The following is a 19,784-nucleotide window of genomic DNA, read 5'->3' on the forward strand; positions in this document are numbered from 1 at the left end:
GTCTACAAGAAGAAGGTTGTGTAGTAGACATCAAGCTCTTTTCTGGCGCCGTTGTCGGGGAGGTGAGTGCTTGAAGGTATATCTTTAGATCTTGCAATCGAGTCTTTTAGTTTATTGTTTTATCACTAGTCTAGTTTATAAAAGAAAACTATAAAAAATGGAATTGAGTTTGTCTCATACGCTTCACCTTTTTTATATCTTTCGTGAGTATGATGGAAAGGATAATTGTGCTCAAGTGCTAGAAGAAGAAATCTATAAAATGTTTGGCACTAAATCTATGAATGATGAGCATGATTGCAATGTTGTTAGTATGAATTCTTTGAATACCCATGATGCTAATGATGATTGCACTAGTTATGATGAAAATGCCTCCTATAAACATGTCAATTTTTGTGGAGTGCATGTTTGCAAGTACACACCAAATGGGGAAGATAGATATTGCAAGAAGCATAAGTACTTAGAAACCAAATTGTTGCAAGAAGATCTAGATGAATGTGCTGAAAGATTCAATATTTTTCGTGCCCCTTGCGAACTTTGCAATGAACATGGTCATTTAAAGCTCCAATGCTATTTGTTTCATGAACAAGTCATGTCCAAACATTGTGATAATTTGATTACCCTTGAGCATCGTAAAGAGCTTAGCCTTCTTTTGGGTTATGAAGAAATGAAACGTATAACTGAGGGTATTCCGAAGTTTAATCTTGATAGAGTTCTTGATTTTGATCTAGAGAATATTTATATGTATTGTGCAGTGAATTGCATTGAAAATCCTTATATTGCCAATTACATAAAGAAAAGAAAACAAATAGAAGATGAAGAGAATACTAATGAAAGGGAAGAGACTTCCCAATATCCTCCTATTATTTCTTATGATGAATCAGGTAACGAGGAGGAGCCTCCTATTCAACCAATCTCATTAATAAGGAGCTCCAAAAAGAGGATTGAACCCACACATGATGTGGTGAAGAAGAAGAAAAGAAAAAGGAAGAGAGGTAAAAACATATCTCTCCCAAATAATGCTGCCCTTATTACTATTGTGCCTCATGAAAATATAATTGTGGAAGATAATGATACTTCTTATGATCTTGAAAATCTTTTTGGCACTTTCTTGGAAGAATATGATAATTGCTATACTATTGGTGCTATCTACACTATTAATGATGAGAGTGATTATGCTTATGATATGAAAAGGCCCAAGCTTGGGGAAGCTATGTTTGATGAAGATGATGTTTTTGAGAATATATTTGCTGCAATTAATGTTTGTCCCAAGCTTCGGGATGCTATGTTTAATGAAGATGATATTTTTAGTCTCCCAAGTTTTGATATGCAAGTTTATAATGATGATAGCATGCCTCCTACTTATGATGATTATTGTGATGATACTTATGCTATAAAAGGTAGTGATTATATTTATAAACCTTGTCATGATTATGATTACCACTTCTCTGAACATTACTCTTTTAATGTGGAAACAATTTATAGTATCCAAGTCTCTTATGATACTCCCACCATCCCGAATGAGAAGAATTTTGCTTATGTGGAGAGTAGTAAATTTTCTATGCTTGTAGATCATGAAAAGAATGATTTATGTGATAGTTATATTGTTGAATTCATTCATTATGCTACTGAAAATTATTATGAGGGAGGAACATATGCTTGTAGGAATTGCAATAATATCAAGTTTCCTCTCTATGTGCTTAAAATTTTGAAGTTATGCTTGTTTTACCTTCCTATGCAAGTTGATTATTGTTCCCATAAGTTGTTTGCTCACAAAATCCCTATGCATAGGAAGTATGTTAGACTTAAATGTGCTAGTCATATTCTTCATGATGCTCTCTTTATATTTCAATTCTTATCATTTATGTGAGCATCATTGAAATCATCATGCCTAGCTAGGGGCGGCAAAGATAGCGCTTGTTGGGAGGCAACCCAACTTTATTTTTATTCCTTGATTTTTGTTCCTGTTTAGTAATAAATAATTCATCTATCCTATGCTTATATATGGTTTTATACTTTTAATTAGTGTTTGTGCCAAGTAGAACCTTTGGGAAGACTTTGGGAAAGTCTTGTTGATCATGCTGTAAAAACAGAAACTTTAGCACTCACGAGAATTTCTGCCATTTTTATTTGGAGAGTGATATTTAGTTAATTATTTTTGAAGATGATTAATAGATAAATTCCTCAGGTCCAGAAATTTATTTGAGAATTTTATGAGTTCCATAAGTATACGTTTGATCCAGATTACTACAGACTGTTCTGTTTTTGACAGATTCTGTTTTTCATGTGTTGTTTACTTATTTTGATGAATCTATGGCTAGTAAAATAGTTTATAAACCATAGAGAAGTTGGAATACATTAGGTTTAACACCAATATGAATTAAGAATGAGTTCATTACAGTACCTTGAAGTGGTGATTTATTTTCTTATACTAACGGAGCTTACGAGTTTTCTGTTAAGTTTTGTGTTGTGAAGTTTTCAAGTTTTGGGTAAGGATTCGATGGACTATGGAATAAGTAGTGGCAAGAGCCTAAGCTTGGGGATTCCCAAGGCACCCCAAGGTAATATTCAAGGATAGCCAAGAGCCTAAGCTTGGGGATGCCCCGGAAGGCATCCCCTCTTTCGTCTTCGTTCATCGGTAACTTTACTTGGAGCTATATTGTTATTTACCACATGATATGTGTTTTGCTTGGAGCGTCAATTTATTTTGTTATAATTTTCTTGATGTTATTTATAACAATGTTTTTCATCTTTTATTTCAATAAAAGTGGCATTGATAGCCTTTACTATGCCTATGTTACAAGTATACATGTTGCTGTTTGAAAACAGAAAGTTTACCGCTGTTGCAATAATTCCCTAGAAAAGTCAGAATGTGATAAAATTTTGAAACCTTTTTCATATTAATCTATGATAAATTTAATACAGTGGTAATTTTATTTCATAATTTTTGGAGCTAGGGAAGTATGGATGTTGCAGCATTCTTTACAGACTATCCTGTTTAGGCAGATTGCTGTTATGTTTGCATTGTTTGCATATGTTTGCTTCTTTATTGATTCTATTTGAGGATAGGACTATTAAATATGCAGAGGAATTTAGTATGCAATGTTGAATAATAATTTTAGTGATTTGCTACAGTAGAGTATGATAAGGTTTTTGCAATGGTTTATACTAACTTATCTCACGAGTCCTTGTTGAGTTTTGTGTGGATGAAGCTTTTGAGATTTAGGGAGACCGTGATATGAGAGGAATTAAGTAGACACAAAAGCTCAAGCTTGGGGATTCCCAAGGCACCCCAAGATAATATTTCAAGAAGTCTCAAGCATATAAGCTTGGGTATTCCCCGGTTGGCATCCCACCTTTCTTCTTCAACAACTATCGGTTAGTTTCGCTTGATCCTAAGTTTTTGCTTCTTCACATGATGTTTGCTATTCTTAGAATGTCATTTTATTTTGCTTTGCTTGCTGTTTGAATAGAATACCAAGATCTGAAATTACTAAATGTTAGAGAGTCTTCACATATTTGCATAATTACTAGACTACTCATTGATCTTCACTTATATCTTCCGGAGTAGTTTGTCATTTGCTCTAGTGCTTCACTTATATCTTTTAGAGCATGGTGGTAGTTTTATTTTGAAGAAATAGATGAACTCTCATGCTTCACTTATATTATTCTGAGAGTCTTAAATAGCATAGTAATTTGCTTAAAATCCTAATATGCTAGGTATACAAGATTAATAATAAAATTCTCTTATGAGTGTGTTGAATACTATGAGAAGTTTGATGCTTGATGATTGTTTTGAGATATGGAGATGGTGATATTAGAGTCATGCTAGTTGAGTAGTTGTGAATTTGAGAAATACTTGTGTTGAAGTTTGTGATTCCCGTAGCATGCACGTATGGTGAACCGTTATGTGATGAAGTCGGAGCATGATTTATTTATTGACTGTCTTCCTTATGAGTGGCGGCCGGGGACGAGTGATGGTCTTTTCCTACCAATCTATCCCCCTAGGAGCATGCGCGTAGTACTTTGTCAATAAGTATGTGAGTTCTTTATGACTAATTTTGAGTCCATGGATTATGCGCACTCTCACCCTTCCACCTTTGCTAGCCTCTCTAGTACCGCGCAACTTTCGCCGGTACCATAAACCCAGCATACACCTTCCTCAAAACAGCCACCATACCTACCTATTATGGCATTTCCATAGCCATTCCGAGATATATTGCCATGCAACTTTCCACCGTTCCGTTTATTATGACACGCTTCATCATTGTCATATTGCTTTGCATGATCATGTAGTTGACATTGTATTTGTGGCAAAGCCACCATTCATAATTCTTTCATACATGTCACTCTTGATTCATTGCATATCCCGGTACACCGCGGAGGCATTCATATGGAGTCATCTTTGTTCTAGTATCGAGTTGTAATTCTTGAGTTGTAAATAAATAGAAGTGTGATGATCACCATTCAATAGAGCATTGCCCCCCCCCCCCAATAAAAAGAGAAAGGCCAAAAAAAGAGAAAGGCCAAAAAAAGGGAAAGGCCAAATAAAAAGGAAAATAAATAAAAAGGGGCAATTCTACTATCCTTTTTCCACACTTGTGCTTCAAAGCAGCACCATGATCTTCATGATAGAGAGTCTCCTATGTTGTCACTTTCATATACTAGTGGGAATCTTTCATTATAGAACTTGGCTTGTATATTCCAATGATGGGCTTCCTCAATATGCCCTAGGTCTTCGTGAGCAAGCAAGTTGGATGCACGCCCACTTAGTTTCTTTTTGAGCTTTCATACACTTATAGCTCTAGTGCATCCATTGCATGGCAATCCCTACTCACTCACATTGATATCTATTGATGGACATCTCCATAGCCCATTGATACACATAGTTGATGTGAGACTATCTTCTCATTTTTGTCTTCTCCACAACCACCATTCAATTCCACCTATAGTGTTATGTCCATGGCTCACGCTCATGTATTGCGTGAAGATTGAAAAAGTTTGAGAACATCAAAAGTATGAAACAATTGCTTGGCTTGTTATCGGGGTTGTGCATGATTTAAATATGTTGTGTGGTGAAGATGGAGCATAGCCAGACTATACGATTTTGTAGGGATAGCTTTCTTTGGCCATGTTATTTTGAGAAGACATGATTGCTTAGTTGGTATGCTTGAAGTATTATTATTTTTATGTCAATATGAACTTTTGTCTTGAATCTTTCGGATCTGAATATTCATATCACAATTAAGAAGAATTACATTGAAATTATGCCAACTAGCATTCCACATCAAAAATTATCTTTTTTATCATTTACCTACTCGAGGACGAGCAGGAATTAAGCTTGGGGATGCTTGATACGTCTCCAACGTATCTATAATTTTTGATTGCTCCATGCTATATTATCTACTGTTTTGGGCAATATTGGGCTTTATTTTCCACTTTTATATTATTTTTGGGACTAACCTATTAACCGGAGGCCCAGCCCAGATTTGCTGTTTTATGCCTATTTCAGTGTTTTGAAGAAAAGGAATATCAGACGGAGTCAAAATGGAACGAAATCAACTGGAGAAGTTATTTTTGGAAGGAAACACACCTGATGGACTTGGACCCCACGTCAGAAGATACGGGAGCTGCCCACGAGGATGGGGGGTGCGCCCCCTGCCTCGTGGGGTCCCCGTGGCTCCCTGGACGTACCTCCTGCACCCATATATACCCACGTGACCTAAAACTTCCAGAATGCAACATAGATCGGGAGTTCCGCTGCCAGAAGCATCCGTAGCCACCAAAAGTCAATCGGTACCCTGTTCTGGCACCCTGCCGGAGGGGGGAACCCTCACCGGCCGCCATCTTCATCATCCTGGTGCTCTCCATGACGAGGAGGGAGTAGTTCTCCCTTGGGGCTGAGGGTATGTACCAGTAGCTATGTGTTTGATCTCTCTCTCTCATGTTCTTGAGATGATACGATCTTGATGTATCGCGAGCTTTGCTATTATAGCTGGATCTTATGTTTCTCCTCCCCCTCTTCTCTATTGTAATGAATTGAGTTTCCCCTTTGGAGTAATCTTATCGGATTGAGTCTTTAAAGACTTGAGAACACTTGATGTATGTCTTGCCGTGGATATCTGTGGTGACAATGGGATACCATGTGCCACTTGGTGTATGTTAAGGTGATCAACTTGTGGGTTTCGCGACATTGGGAACCTATGCATAGGGGTTGGCACACGTTTTTGTCGTGATTCTCCGGTAGAAACTTTGGGGCACTCTTTGAGGTTCTATGTGTTGGTTGAATAGATGAATCTGAGATTGTGTGACGCATATCGTATAATCATACCCACGGATACTTGAGGTCACATTGGAGTATCTAGGCGACATTAGGGTTTTGGTTGATTTGTGTCTTAAGGTGTTATTCTAGTACGAACTCTAGGGTTGTTTGTGACACTTATAGGAATAGCCCAACGGATTGATTGGAAAGAATAACTTTGAGGTGGTTTCGTACCCTACCATAATCTCTTCGTTCGTTCTCCGCTATTAGTGACTTTGGAGTGACTCTTTGTTGCATGTTGAGGGATAGTTATGTGATCCAATTATGTTAGTATTGTTGAGGGAACTTACACTAGCGAAAGTATGAACCCTAGGCCTTATTTCTACACATTGCAATACCGTTTACGCTCACTTTTATCACTTGTTACCTTGCTGTTTTTATATTTTCAGATTGCAAAAACTATTATCTACTATCCATATACCACTTGTATCACCATCTCTTCGCCGAACTAGTGCACCTATACAATTTACCATTGTATTGGGTGTGTTGGGGACACAAGAGACTCTTTGTTATTTGGTTGCAGGGTTGCTTGAGAGAGACCATCTTCATCCTATGCCTCCTACGGATTGATAAACCTTAGGTCACCCACTTGAGGGAAATTTGCTACTGTCCTACAAACCTCTGCACTTGGAGGCCCAACAACGTCTACAAGAAGAAGGTTGTGTAGTAGACATCAATCACTATTGTACTCCCTTGCCAAAATCATGCTAAGGTATACAATAGGTCTGGTATACATCATAGCATACTTTATAGAACCTATGACTGAGGCATAGGGAATGACTTTTCATTCTCTTTCTATTTTCTGCCATGGTCGGGTTTTGGGCCTTTTACTCAACTTCACACCTTGCAACACAGGAAATAACTCCTTCTTTGACTTTTCCATTTTGAACTACTTCAAAAACTTGTCAAGGTATGTAATAATTGAAAAATTTATCAAGCGTCTTTGATCTATCTCTATAGATCTTGATGCCCAATATGTAAGCAGCTTCACCGAGGTCTTTCATTGAAAAATTCTTATTCAAGTATCCTTTTATGCTATCCAGAAATTCAGTATCATTTCCGATCAACAATATGCTATCCACATATAATATCAGAAATGCTACAGAGCTCCCACTCACTTTCTTGTAAATACAGGCTTCTCCAAAAGTCTGTATAAAACTATATGCTTTGATCAACTCATCAAAGCGTATATTCCAACTCCGAGATGCTTGCACCAGTCCATATATGCATCGCTGGAGCTTGCACACTTTGTTAGCACCTTTAGGACTGACAAAACCTTCTGGTTGCATCTGTTGGGGAACGCAGTAATTTCAAAAAAATTCCTACGCACACGAAAGATCCATCTAGGTGATGCATAGCAACGAGAGGGGAGAGTGTGTCTACGTACCCTCGTAGACCGAGAGTGGAAGCATTTATCAAGGCGGTTGATGTAGTCATACACCTTCACAATCCGTCCCGATCAAGTACCGAACGTATGACACCTCCGCGTTCAGCACACGTTCAGCTTGATGACGTCCTCGCCTTCTTGATCCAGCAAGACGGGCGAAGTAGTAGATGAGTTCCGGCAGCACGATGGTGTGGTGACGGTGTTGGTGAAGAACAATCTCTGCAGGGCTTCACCTAAGCACTACGAAAACTATGATGGAGGATAAACTAGAGGGGACGGGGTTGCCGGCACACGGCTTGGTGTTTCTTGATGTCTCTTTGGTGCTAGCCCTGCCCCTATATTTATATGTTGAGCCCTGGGGTCGAAACTTGGAGAAAAGGCCTCCTCAAAGTCGGTTTTGCCCGAAAGGCAAGAGTCCCACTCGGACTCTAGGACCAAATGCCACAATCCTTGGCGTGTGGCCCACGCCAGGGTCTTCGGCGTTTGGCACCCTGGCCTCCGCAAAACTCCTTTTGCACCGACCTAATGCCTCGTGGGCTTCACCCCTTCGCGGAACCATATCATCCTATATATCAATCTTTACCTCCAGACCATTCTGGAGCTCCTCGTCATGTCCGTGATCTCATCCGGGACTCCGAACAACATTCGATCACCAACATACATAACTCATATAATACTATATTGTCAATGAACGTTAAGCGTGGCGACCCTATGTGTTCGAGAACTATGTAGACATGACCGAGACATCTCTCTGGCCAATAACCAATAGCAGAACCTGGATGCCCATATTGGCTCCTACATATTCTACGAAGATCTTTATCGGTCGAAACGCATAACAACATACGTTATTTCCTTTGCCATAGGTATGTTACTTGCTTGAGATTCGATCGTCGGTATCCTCATACCTAGTTCAATCTCATTACTAGCAAGTCTCTTTACTCGTTCCGTAATGCATCATCCTGTAACTAACTCCTTAGCCACATTGCTTGCAAGGCTTATAGTGATGATCATTACCGAGAGGGCCCAGAGATACCTCTCCGATACACGGAGTGACAAATCCTAATCTCGATCTATGCCAACTCAACAAACACCATCGGAGACACCTATAGAGCATCTTTATAATCACCCAGTTATTTGTGACGTTTGATAGCACACTAAGTGTTCCTCCGGTATTCCGGAGTTGCATAATTTCATAGTCATAGGAACATGTATAAGTCATGAAGAAAGCAATAGCAATAAACTAATCGATCATAGTGCTAAGCTAACGGATGGGTCTTGTCCATACATCATTCTCTAATGATGTGATCCCGTTCATCAAATGACAACACATGTCCATGGCTAGGAAATTAACCATCTTTTATGAACGAGCTAATCAAGTAGAGGCATACTAGGGAAACTCTGTTTGTCTATGTACTCACACATGTACTAAGTTTCCGGTTAATACAATTCTAGCATGAACAATAAACATTTATCATGATATAAGTAAATATAAATAACAACTTTATTATTGCCTCTAGGGCATATTTCCTTCAGTCTCCCACTTGCAATGGAGTCAATAATCTAGTTCACATCGTTGTGTGATTTAACACCAATAGTTCACATATTTATGTGATTAGTTCACATCTCCATGTGACTAACACCCAAAGGGTTTACTAGAGTCAATAATCTAGTTCACATCGCTATGTGATTAACACCCAAAGAGTACTAAGGTGTGATCATGTTTTGCTTGTGAGAGATGTTTAGTCAATGGGTCTGCCACATTCAGAGTTGTATGTCTTTTGCAAATTTTCTATGTTTACAATGTTGTGCAGGGAGCTACTCTAGATAATTGCTCCCACTTTCAATATGTATCCAGATTGAGACTTAGAGTCATCCGGATCAGTGTCAAAGCTTGCATCGATGTAAGCCTTTACGACGAACTTTTTGTCACCTCCATAACCGAGAAACATGCCCTTATTTCACTAAGGATAATTTTGACCATTGTCCAGTTATCCACTCCTAGTTCAATATCGTACCCCCTTCCCAAACTCATGGCAGGGTACACAATAGGTTTGGTACACAACATAGCATACTTTATAGAATCTATGACTGAGGTATAGGGAATGAATTTTCATTCTCTTTCTATTTTCTGCCGTGGTCGGGTTTTGAGTCTTTACTCAACTTCACACCTTGCAACACAGGCAAGAATTCCTTCTTTGACTGTTCCATTTTGAACTACTTCAAAAACTTTTTAAGGTATGTGCTTTGTGAAAGTCCAATTAAGCGTCTTGATCTATCTCTATAGATCTTGATGCCCAATATATAAGAAGCTTCACTAAGGTCTTTCATTGAAAAACTCATTTCAAATACTCCTTTATGCTTTCTAGAATGTCGGTGCGAAACGACACCTATGGGATCACAAGAATCCCTACTGCGGTTGCGGTGCGCGGGGTTGAGAGAAGAGCGGGTCTAACAGAGAGCACGCGGTTCGTTTATCCAGGTTCGAGCCGCGAGGATGCGTAAAACCCTAGTCCTGCTTTGGTGGATGTATTCTAAGTTCTTGAACTAGCTACGGGGTGTAACGAGCTCCAAAAAGCCGAATCCCTCTCCTCATTGCCTTGGGCCTCCTTTTATAGAAAAAGGGGTTGCCATTATGGCACATAGGAGGTGGAAAGGCAATAGTGTTGCGAGGTTATCCTAGTATTACAGGACAAAGCGCATTAAATGCGAGGCTTAGGTGTCCCTCCACTTTATCAGGGGTGGGGCGAGGCTCGTCCTGTCTGTCGCCGCTCCTCCAAGCTTCGACATGCGCCCTGGCCAGCGATGCATGCGGTGCCATGTAGGTACGCAGGCAGCTGAGGTGGCGCGGTGGTGGAGTCTCCATGAAGGGCTGCATGTCGCCACGCAGGTGCCTGCCCCATCTGGTTTGGTCGGCAGCTACATGCGAACGGCGGCAGAGACTTGGCTGGTGTGGGCCTGACGGTGGCCCTGCTGGTGCGCTTGGCGAGGGCCTTGCTGGGTGGCCCAGCAAGGGTCTTGCCATGGCGTGCAGGCGTCCCCGGCAAGGATCTTGCCGGGGGTCTTGTGGGTTTCCTCGGTGAGGATGGCTGCCTTCCTATCCTCATTTGACCTTGACTATTCTTTGTCTTCATGAAGATCTGCATGCCATCACAAAGGTGCCTCCCGAGCCCTGTCCAATGCATTTGTTGAGTGTTGGTGGGCTCGAGGGTGGCTCGCTCGGCTGGTGTGGGTGAGCTGGCCCGGCAAGGGTCCTTGCCGGGGAAACCTGCTTTGCCCATCTGATCTTTGTGGCCTTGGTCCTTGTCGTTGCTTTGCTTCGTCTTGGGATTCGATCTTACCTTGGCTTACCTTCCTTGCTCTGCTCGGTGTGGTCACGGGCGCGGCCCTGACTGCCGGTGCACAAGTAAAGGGGTACAAAAATGTGCCCCTAGTTTTGTACACCGACAGGAGCCCCCGGGCCTGGGCCACACATAAGTGTGACACGTTGTTGGGTCAGGCCCAAAATGATGCATGGGGAGGGGGGGCGGTTTTTACCGCGGTAAGATTTTTCACGCGCTGTGCTTCCCACAACCCGCGCGCGCGGCATGGGGTGGAGGGGCGTGCGTGACGTAGGCGGCATGCGTGGGGCGGTTTTCACACGCATGCGTCACATCACAGTAAAGAGGCGGCTCGCGCCTTCCCCGTAAAGGGAGGGAGCCGTGGAGGCGCGGCTCATTTACTGGATCACGGGGTGGGGAGTGGTTGCAAACGGGGGTGGCAACCGGTGGAGGCGGGAAGCCGGGTCGTCGCTGGTTGTGGCAGCGGGTCGGTCTTGGTTCCCTGCGCCTCCCGTGTCTTGATTGACCGAGCGGGGCGGCCGAGCCCCAACCCCGTTCCTTTATAAAGAGGGGGAAGGGGGGATGGCACCCCGCATTCTTCCATCTTCTACCTCCCTTCGCTTCCGCTCCTTCCTTTCATTCACCATGGAGAAAGGGAATCCCGGTCCTTCAACGGTGGCGGCGAGGGTCGCCGCTCGACAATGCGTCCCTCCTCCCCCTGAGCCCGTGTTGGCAGAGCCGACCGCAAGGGGAAGGGGGAGGAAGCGAGGCCGTGGGCAAGGCCGGGGCAGAGGGCGTAGCGCTCGGGAAAGAGGAGGACGGGGCGGCAGATCAGCCTCTCCTCCGCTAGTAGTTCCTCCTCCGAGGGAGGGCCATGCCGGGCACAACCCCTGCGAATTCTTTGTCAGGCTGCGCCAGCCACCGCGCCGTCGCCTTCTCCTCCCAACTCCATTCGCGCGGGAGATGGAGCTGGATCCGTCGCAGGTGTTGGGGTTGCATATGAGGGGCTGCGGGAACGGCGGCACATGGGCCGACGTCGAGTTCCCCACCCCTCACGTCATGTATCTCCATCAAGGGTGGAAGACCTTCGCTCGCCTCCACAGCTTGACGGATGGGCTCACTCTCCATTTCAAACTAATGGAGGGTGGCCTCCTCTCCGTCAAGAGCTTCGGGCACTTCGGGACTCGCGTAAGGTGCTATGTGGAGAGCTCTTCTAACGATGAAGACTCCTCCTCGAGTGAGAGTGGCGAGGAGGACAACGGCAGCGACGACGAGGCTAGTGGGCGGCAGGATGACAAGTCCGATTAGGCGTCGGGCGCCGCTCCGAGCGGCACCGGCGACCCCATCATCCGCGTTGCCGGCTCCTTGATCTTCTTGGGGTCGTCTCCTTGGGAGTCTGGCGCTGGGAGGCTGTGGAAGAGAAAGAGGGTGGGCGGCAAGGCCGTCAAGTCGGAGTACGCAGGCACCGACGCCTTCGTCGCATACCGACGTCCTGCCGCCTCGTCTTCGAGCTCTGCCTCTGGCGCCGCCATCATCATCTAGCTCTTGGACAGCCACCAAGATGTCCTCTTGGTGTCTTCTGCCACTCGTAGCTCGCCTAGGCGCCCCTTTTGCCCTTCTGCTTTCTTGTTCCATTTCCTGAGGAGAGGGACAAGAAAGGGATTACGGGCATCTTATCTCTTTTTAGTCTTGTAAGCCTTCGGGCCTTTGTTAACTTTAGAACTTGTAATCCCCTTGTTCATGTTTTTCATTTCATATGAACTGTAGCTGTACGGGATGTTTTTTAATGAAAAAGGGATGTTTGCCGGGTTTTTCGTTCGCAGGTAAAACCCACGACAAGGATTAAATCCTTGTTACCTTTAAGATAAACGTTTTCTCGCCCGGCAACAGGCCTTGCCGTCCCCCCACTCTGCTCGACCTTTCTCACGCCCTTGGCGGAGGCAGGGATGAGGTGGGCTTAGGCTCCTCGTTTCATTTCCTTGCTACCGCGACTACGATCAAAATCGGTCCCAGGAAACGAGTCCTAGGGCTCGAAATGAGGGGAGCACGGTAGCCTAAGGATAAAACGAGGTTTCACATACCTCAGTCCATAACGAAACGCATGATAAGGGATAGAGAACTTATCTAAATCTGCAGCCCCCGGCACCCTTGGCTTGCTGCCGGGGTCCAGACGCCAGTCCATCCCCTTCCTTCCAAAGCAGCTCGGCAAGGATACTCATGTGTCCTGCGAACCAAAGAAGACAGAGAAGAACAGAGAGACGCACACCCAACCTCTAAGCTAGGGGTTAGGCGCCTCTAAGCACTATCAAACCTAACCAAGGACGAGACTCGACCTAGCATGCATGCTATAACTTAGGGCGCCAGCGCTTCATTTATTTATGCTCAGGGTCTGCGCCTGGCTTTGTGCAGAGGGTCACATGCCTTGTCGGCAAAGCTCGTACAAAAGGTGGCTTGCTGGGAGGCTCGGCAAGCCGCGCCTTATGGGTAAAACTTGCAAAGATGCTCGATGTTCCAGGAGTTGCTCACTGGTATGGCATCCTCGGTCTCCAGGTGGACTGCACTTGGCCTGGTGACTCATATTACCCGATAAGGGCCTTCCCACTTCAGCGTCAACTTGTTGGAATTCTTGGCCGACTGAACACGCCGAAGAACAAGGTCGCCTTCGATAAGGCTTCGGGCATGAACCTTGCGGCTATGGTAGCGGCGCAAGGCTTGCTGGTAGCGTGCCACTCTTACAGCCGCCCGAAGACGATCTTCCTCAAGGGGCGTCGCATCATCTTGGTGCAACGGCTCTTGCCCAAGCTCATCATAAGCGAGCACTCGAGGTGACCCGTGTATGAGTTCCGTGGGGAGAACTGCTTCTGCCCCATATACCAGGGCAAAAGGTGTCTGGCCAGTGGCTCGATTTGGCATCGTTCTGATCGACCAAAGAACCACTGCCAACTCGTCAATCCAACGCCTTCCACTCTTGTGCAGCCTGCCAAAGGTCTTCGTTCTCAAGCCTCGCAACACTTCAGCATTTGCCCTCTCCACTTGGCCGTTGCTCCGTGGATGTGCCACGGAAGCAAAACAGACCTTGCTGCCGAGGTCTCGGACGTACTGCATGAAGGTATGGCTTGTGAACTGCGTGCCGTTGTCGGTGATGACTCTGTTTGGCACACCAAAATGGCAGACCAGTTCTCTGAAGAGTTTGACGGCTGACTGAGCAGTCACCTTCCTCACTACTTCCACCTCTGGCCACTTTGTGAACTTGTTGATTGCAAACGTACAAGTACTCAAAGCCCCCGACAGCATGGGGGAAAGGGCCCAGTATATCGAGCCCCCAGACCGAGAATGGCCAGGAGAGAGGGATTGTCTGAAGGGCTTGAGCTGGTTAATGAAGCTTCTTTGAATGGAACTGGCACACTTCACACTTGGTGACTAGTGCCGTCGCATCCTGGAGGGCGGTGGGCCAGAAGAAACCTTGCTGGAATGCCTTCCCGGCAAGGGCCCTTGACCCTATGTTGGAGCCACATATGCCTCCATGTATTTCTGCCAACAGCTCTAGTCCTTCCTCCCGGGGGATGCACTTGAGTTTCACGCTGTTCGGCCTCCTCCGGTACAGGACGTTATCGACGAACTGGTACAGGGCGGACCAACGGGCTACTCTTTCCTCTTCTTCCTGCTCCTTAGGAAGCTCCCCTGTTTGGAGGAATTGGATGGTGTGCTGCGCCCATGCCGGAGCTTGAGGCTCGACGGCAAGGACCAAAGGCATCTCTTCCGCCATGGGAGCGGCTGTCTCCACAGCCAGGGCCTAATGCCCCGCCGGAGCCAGCTGCCCTTGGGCAGACTCAGTGTTCGCGGCAGCACCCTTGCCTGCAGCCCCGGGGGGCTCGGTTGGAAAGTACTTGTCGGGACCTGATTTCCTCCGATTGCTCTGCCTTGTTGATGGATCGACGGATGGTTGAGTTAACCGGAGCAAAAAGGTACCTGGTTCCATAGGTAGCTTGAATGCGGCACACTTTGACAGGTAATCGGCGATGTCGTTCTCCGCTCGGGGGACGTGCTCCGCCTGGATACCATCAAAGCGTTCCTCTAGCTTCCTCACCTCATATACGTATGCTTCCATCAGTGGGCTCTGATAATCTTTGTTGACCTGCCTGACAACGATCTGCGAGTCACCCCTGACGAAGAGCTTCTTAACCCCGAGGTCCGCCGTGATCCTGAGACCGGCAAGCAATCCCTCGTACTCGGCGGTGTTATTGGTGGACATCTCCTTGGGGAAGTGCATCTAGATCACGTACTTGAGGTGGTCTCCGGTGGGTGCGACGAGCAGCACGCCGGCACCGGCGCCTTGCAGCGAGAAGGCTCCATCAAAGTACATGATCCAATTGCGGTCTGCTTCCTTGCCGGGGAGAGTAGTCTCCTGGATTTCTTCGTCAGGCGTCGAGGTCCATTCTGCGATGAACTCCGCCAGGACTCTGCTCTGAATTGTTGAGGTACTTTCAAACTTTAAGCCGAAGCTTGACAACTCTAAGGCCCATTCCACAATCCTTCCGGTTGCGTCTGGGTTGTGCAGTATCCGTTGCAACGGGAGGCGAGTGACGACAGTGATCTCGTGAGCCTGGAAGTAGTGACACAGCTTCCTCAAGGCCATGGGGAGGTCAAAGAGCAATTTTTGCACACCGGAATACCTTGACCTAGCCCCTTGCAAGAGGGATCTGACAAAGTAAACCGGGTGCTGCATCATCTTTTTCTTGGGCACCACTTCACTCGGCTGCGGGGGCATTGCCCTCGTGGCACCAGACTCTGCCGGGGGTCGCGCCTTGTCGACACCAGGCCCTGCCGGTGGAATCTTCGGCTCGCCATCCGCTGGTTCTGCCGCCATTGCTGCCTCCTCGTCGACCTCCCTCTGCGCCACTAGTGCGGCTCCGACCACTTGGTTCGTCGCCGCCAAATACAGCAGCAACAGCTCTTGTGGTTTAGGCGCTATAGTGCGGCCTTGGCTTCTGGGGTCCACTCTATTGGGCCCGCCTTTTTCAAGATCTTGAAAAAGGGAAGGGCGCGCTTGGCGGACTTGGAGATGAACCGACTCATGGCAGCAACGTAGCCGGTGAGCCGACGCACATCCTTGATCCGCTTGGGCGCCTTGATCTGCTCAATAGCCTTGATCTTGTCTGGGTTTGCCTCAATCCCGCGCTGTGACACGAAGAAATCGAGAAGCTTGTCGGACGGGACGCCGAAGACACACTTCTCAGGGTTTAACTTGAGGTTGATCTTGCGCAGGTTGGCAAATGTCTCTTCTAGATCTTGCACAAGAGTCGGCCCATCCTTGGTTTTGACCACTATGTCCTCCATGTAGGCCTCCATATTTCTATGGAGCTGAGGTTCAAAACCAATTTGGACCGCTCTTGCAAACGTTGAGCCAGCACTCTTCAACCCGAAAGGCATCCGTAAAAAGCAATACGTACCACATGGGGTGATGAATGATGTCTTCTCTTCATCCTCTCTTGTCATGAAGATTTGGTGGTAGCCTGAGTAGGCATCGAGGAATGATAGCAGATCACACCCGGCCGTGGAGTCAACAATCTGGTCGATGTGTGGCAATGGGAAGGGGTCCTTAGGACAAGCCTTATTGATATCTGTGTAGTCAATACACAGCCTCCACTTCCCATTCACCTTGCGCACCACTACCGGATTGGCCAACCATGTCGGGTGGAGCACCCCTCTCACCAAACCTTTTGCTTCTAACTTCCTGATCTCCTCTGTGATGAACTCCTGCCTCTTCAGAGCCTGCTTTTTGACCTTTTGCTTGACGGGCCGCGCGTGTGGGAAGACATCTAGGTGGTGCTCAATCACCTCCCTGGAAACACCAGGGATGTCGGACGCTTGCCATGCAAACACGTCGACATTCGCCCGCAGGAAGGTGATGAGCTCGCCTTCCTATTTGCTGCTGAGGGCGGAGCCTATGATGAAGGCCTCTCTCGTGCCATCCTTCGTGACGGGCACCTTCTTGGTCTGCGGCGGCTCGGCTCTGGATCTCTTATTGTTGTCGGCAGAGCTCTCTAGCACGTCCTCAGTGGTAACACAACATCCCGAGGGGGTGCGCTTGCCGGAGTGGGTGCGAGAGGTCTTGCCAGGCTCCTTTTTTCCTCCCGGGCCTTTGGCGGCAGGAGCAGGTGCCTTGACGGTAGCTGCTGCAACTGCTTCCCGGTAGAGTTGGTCGGCGTAGATCAGCGCATCCTTCTTGTTGGAGGGGATGGAGATGATGGTCAACGGCCCGGGCATCTTTAGCATGTTGTAGGCGTAGTGTGATGCCGCCATGAACTTAGCGAGTGCCGGGCGGTCGATGATCCCGTTGTAGGGCAAGGGGATCTCGGCCACGTCGAAGACGATCCTCTCCATCCGTAAGTTCAACTCCCCTCCAAACGTCATGGGAAGCGTGACCTTTCCCTTTGGCTGGCTTCTCCCCGGATTGACCCCCTGAAACGTGCCCGTTTCCTCGAGGTCTCAGTCAGGGATTTGAAACCTTTTGATCACGACAGGCGAGATCAGGTTCAGGCCGGCCCCGCCGTCAACCAACATCTTGTTCACCCTGAGGTTGCGTATTGTTGGCGAAACCAACAATGGCAAACACTTGACCGCGGTAGTGCGATCAGGGTGGTCCTCGACGTCAAAGATGAGGGGTGTGCTGGACCACTTTAGTGACTTTTGAGCGTCGAACGACGGCTCTGTTGCTGTGACCTCTCGCGCCCACTGCTTGAGCTGGCGGTGAGAGGTGTGCAGCGAGGTGCCGCCATTAACACACATGGCCTCCATAGCCTTCTGGAACCCTTGCTCGCCAGACTCGTCGTCCTCGTCGCGATCGTCGTCTTCTTGTTTCTTGTCGCGGCCCCGGGCGGGTCTTTCTTGCAGTTTGTCCCTGCCGGGGCAGCCTCCTTGGCCGCCCCGCTTCTTGCCGGATCCCTCAGCACCATCCTAGTCCTTCTCCTTGTCCCGCCTTTCATACTCAGCCTTTTGCTTCTTAGCAAGCAGCTCGACTTGCCAGCGGTTCTGGAGATCGTGGCCCTTGGTGTGGTGGATCTTGCAGTATTGCTTGTTGGAGCTTCTTGGCTTGTCGATAGCCGCCAAGGCCCGGCAGGCGGCGCACCCAGCAATCTCCTTGCCGGGGGTGTCTGCCTTGACCTTCTTGCTGGCACTGGTATCGTCAGATCCCTCAACGGCAAGCACGGCCTTGCCTTTGCGTTTCCTGTTGCGATGCCGGCCCCTCTTCGTCGGGGCGGCGGTGTTCTCCTTAGCAGAGTCGGTTTCCGCGACGGTGTTTTCACCGGGGTACTTCCTTCCCTCTTTAGCCCGGGCGCACCTGTTGGCCAGAATGTAGAGCTCGGCCACATCTTTAACATTGGTCATCACCAACTCCTCGCGCATCTTGCGATTGCACATGTTCTGATGGAACGCGCTAATCACAGCGGCGGGATGAACGTCGGGGATGTTGTACTGCACCCGGCTGAATCTCCGAATGTACTTGAGCAGGGTCTCCCCTTCCTTCTGGGGAATGATATGCAGATCACTGGCCTGGCCATGAGCTTGGTGGCCTCCCGTGAAGGCGCCAACGAACTCATGGCACAGATCTGACCAAGAAGAGATGGAGTCCGCCGGCAAGTGCATCAACCAAGACATCACATTGGGCTTGAGCGCCAGCGGGAAGTAGTTGGCAAGCACCTTGTCGTCGTGAGCCCCAGCGGCCTACATCGCGATGGTGTAGATGCTGAGGAACTCGGACGGATGGGTCTTGCCGGTGTACTTCTCGCCGACGTCGGGCTTGAACGTGCGATGGGACGGCCATTGGAACTGCCTCAGCTCACGGGTAAAAGCCGGGCAGCCCACCTAGTAAGGTAGGCCGCCGGGGCCCCCTGGTGCCGGGTGGTCTGTAGTGGGTCCCACCCGCTTGTCCGACTGGCGGCGTGCTTCGCGTCGGCACTCGACGGTGGTTCAAGCGTCTTCATGAGCTCGGTCCCGAAGGACCTGGCGCTGGTCGCGGAGGGTCCATGGATCGAACGATGCTATGGAGATGTTATCACCAGCGTCACCGCGACGGGCCGATGCCCGTGGCGGCTGGCTAGGGGAGGAGAGTGCACTATGGCCACAGCTCCCCTGGTCCTCCCAGCGCCAGCATGTGGTGGTTCGGTGGAGCGCTGACCCGAGGGCCCCGCCGGTCGTGACTCGTCCTTGTTCGCGACGGCGACGAGGCTCCGGATGGTGGCCCTCCACTCATCGAGCTTCTCGGCAGCAGGAGGGAAGTCGAGGAGCAGCTGCGCATGCGCCAAGGCTTCCGCTGGTGTGGGTGGCGGTGACAGCTGAGTGGATCGTGGCGCGCTTTGACTTCTAACTATGTTAGAAGGAGCTCTGTCACGACCCAGCGGTTGCGTGCCATTTTCACCAGTGCTTCGGCGAGCGTGTTGAACTCCTTCGCCTTGCTGACGACGCACAAGGCTCTTCCCACGGCGGTGCCCAGGGTCACCAACATGGTGACACTCTTCGGCGCACACACCATGGGAAGAACGCGCGGTGGTCGCCGGTGTATGCGTCCTGGAGGTCGCCGCGCCGCCCGGAGTTGGCGCAATGACACCCTCGGAGGGCCCCGCTCCGCCGGCAGGGGGTCCAGCTCCGCCTTTAGGTCTGGCGGTGTGGGGCCGACCGTCTAGTGCACGAACGAGGCCGCTCGCCAGGCTCCGACTGCCTGGGTGGTGCTGGTGTTTGTGGGCCGTGGCCCGAGTCCTGT

This window comes from Triticum dicoccoides, chromosome 6A (genome assembly GCF_002162155.2).
Source record: "Triticum dicoccoides isolate Atlit2015 ecotype Zavitan chromosome 6A, WEW_v2.0, whole genome shotgun sequence".
Taxonomy (NCBI): Eukaryota; Viridiplantae; Streptophyta; class Magnoliopsida; order Poales; family Poaceae; genus Triticum; species Triticum dicoccoides.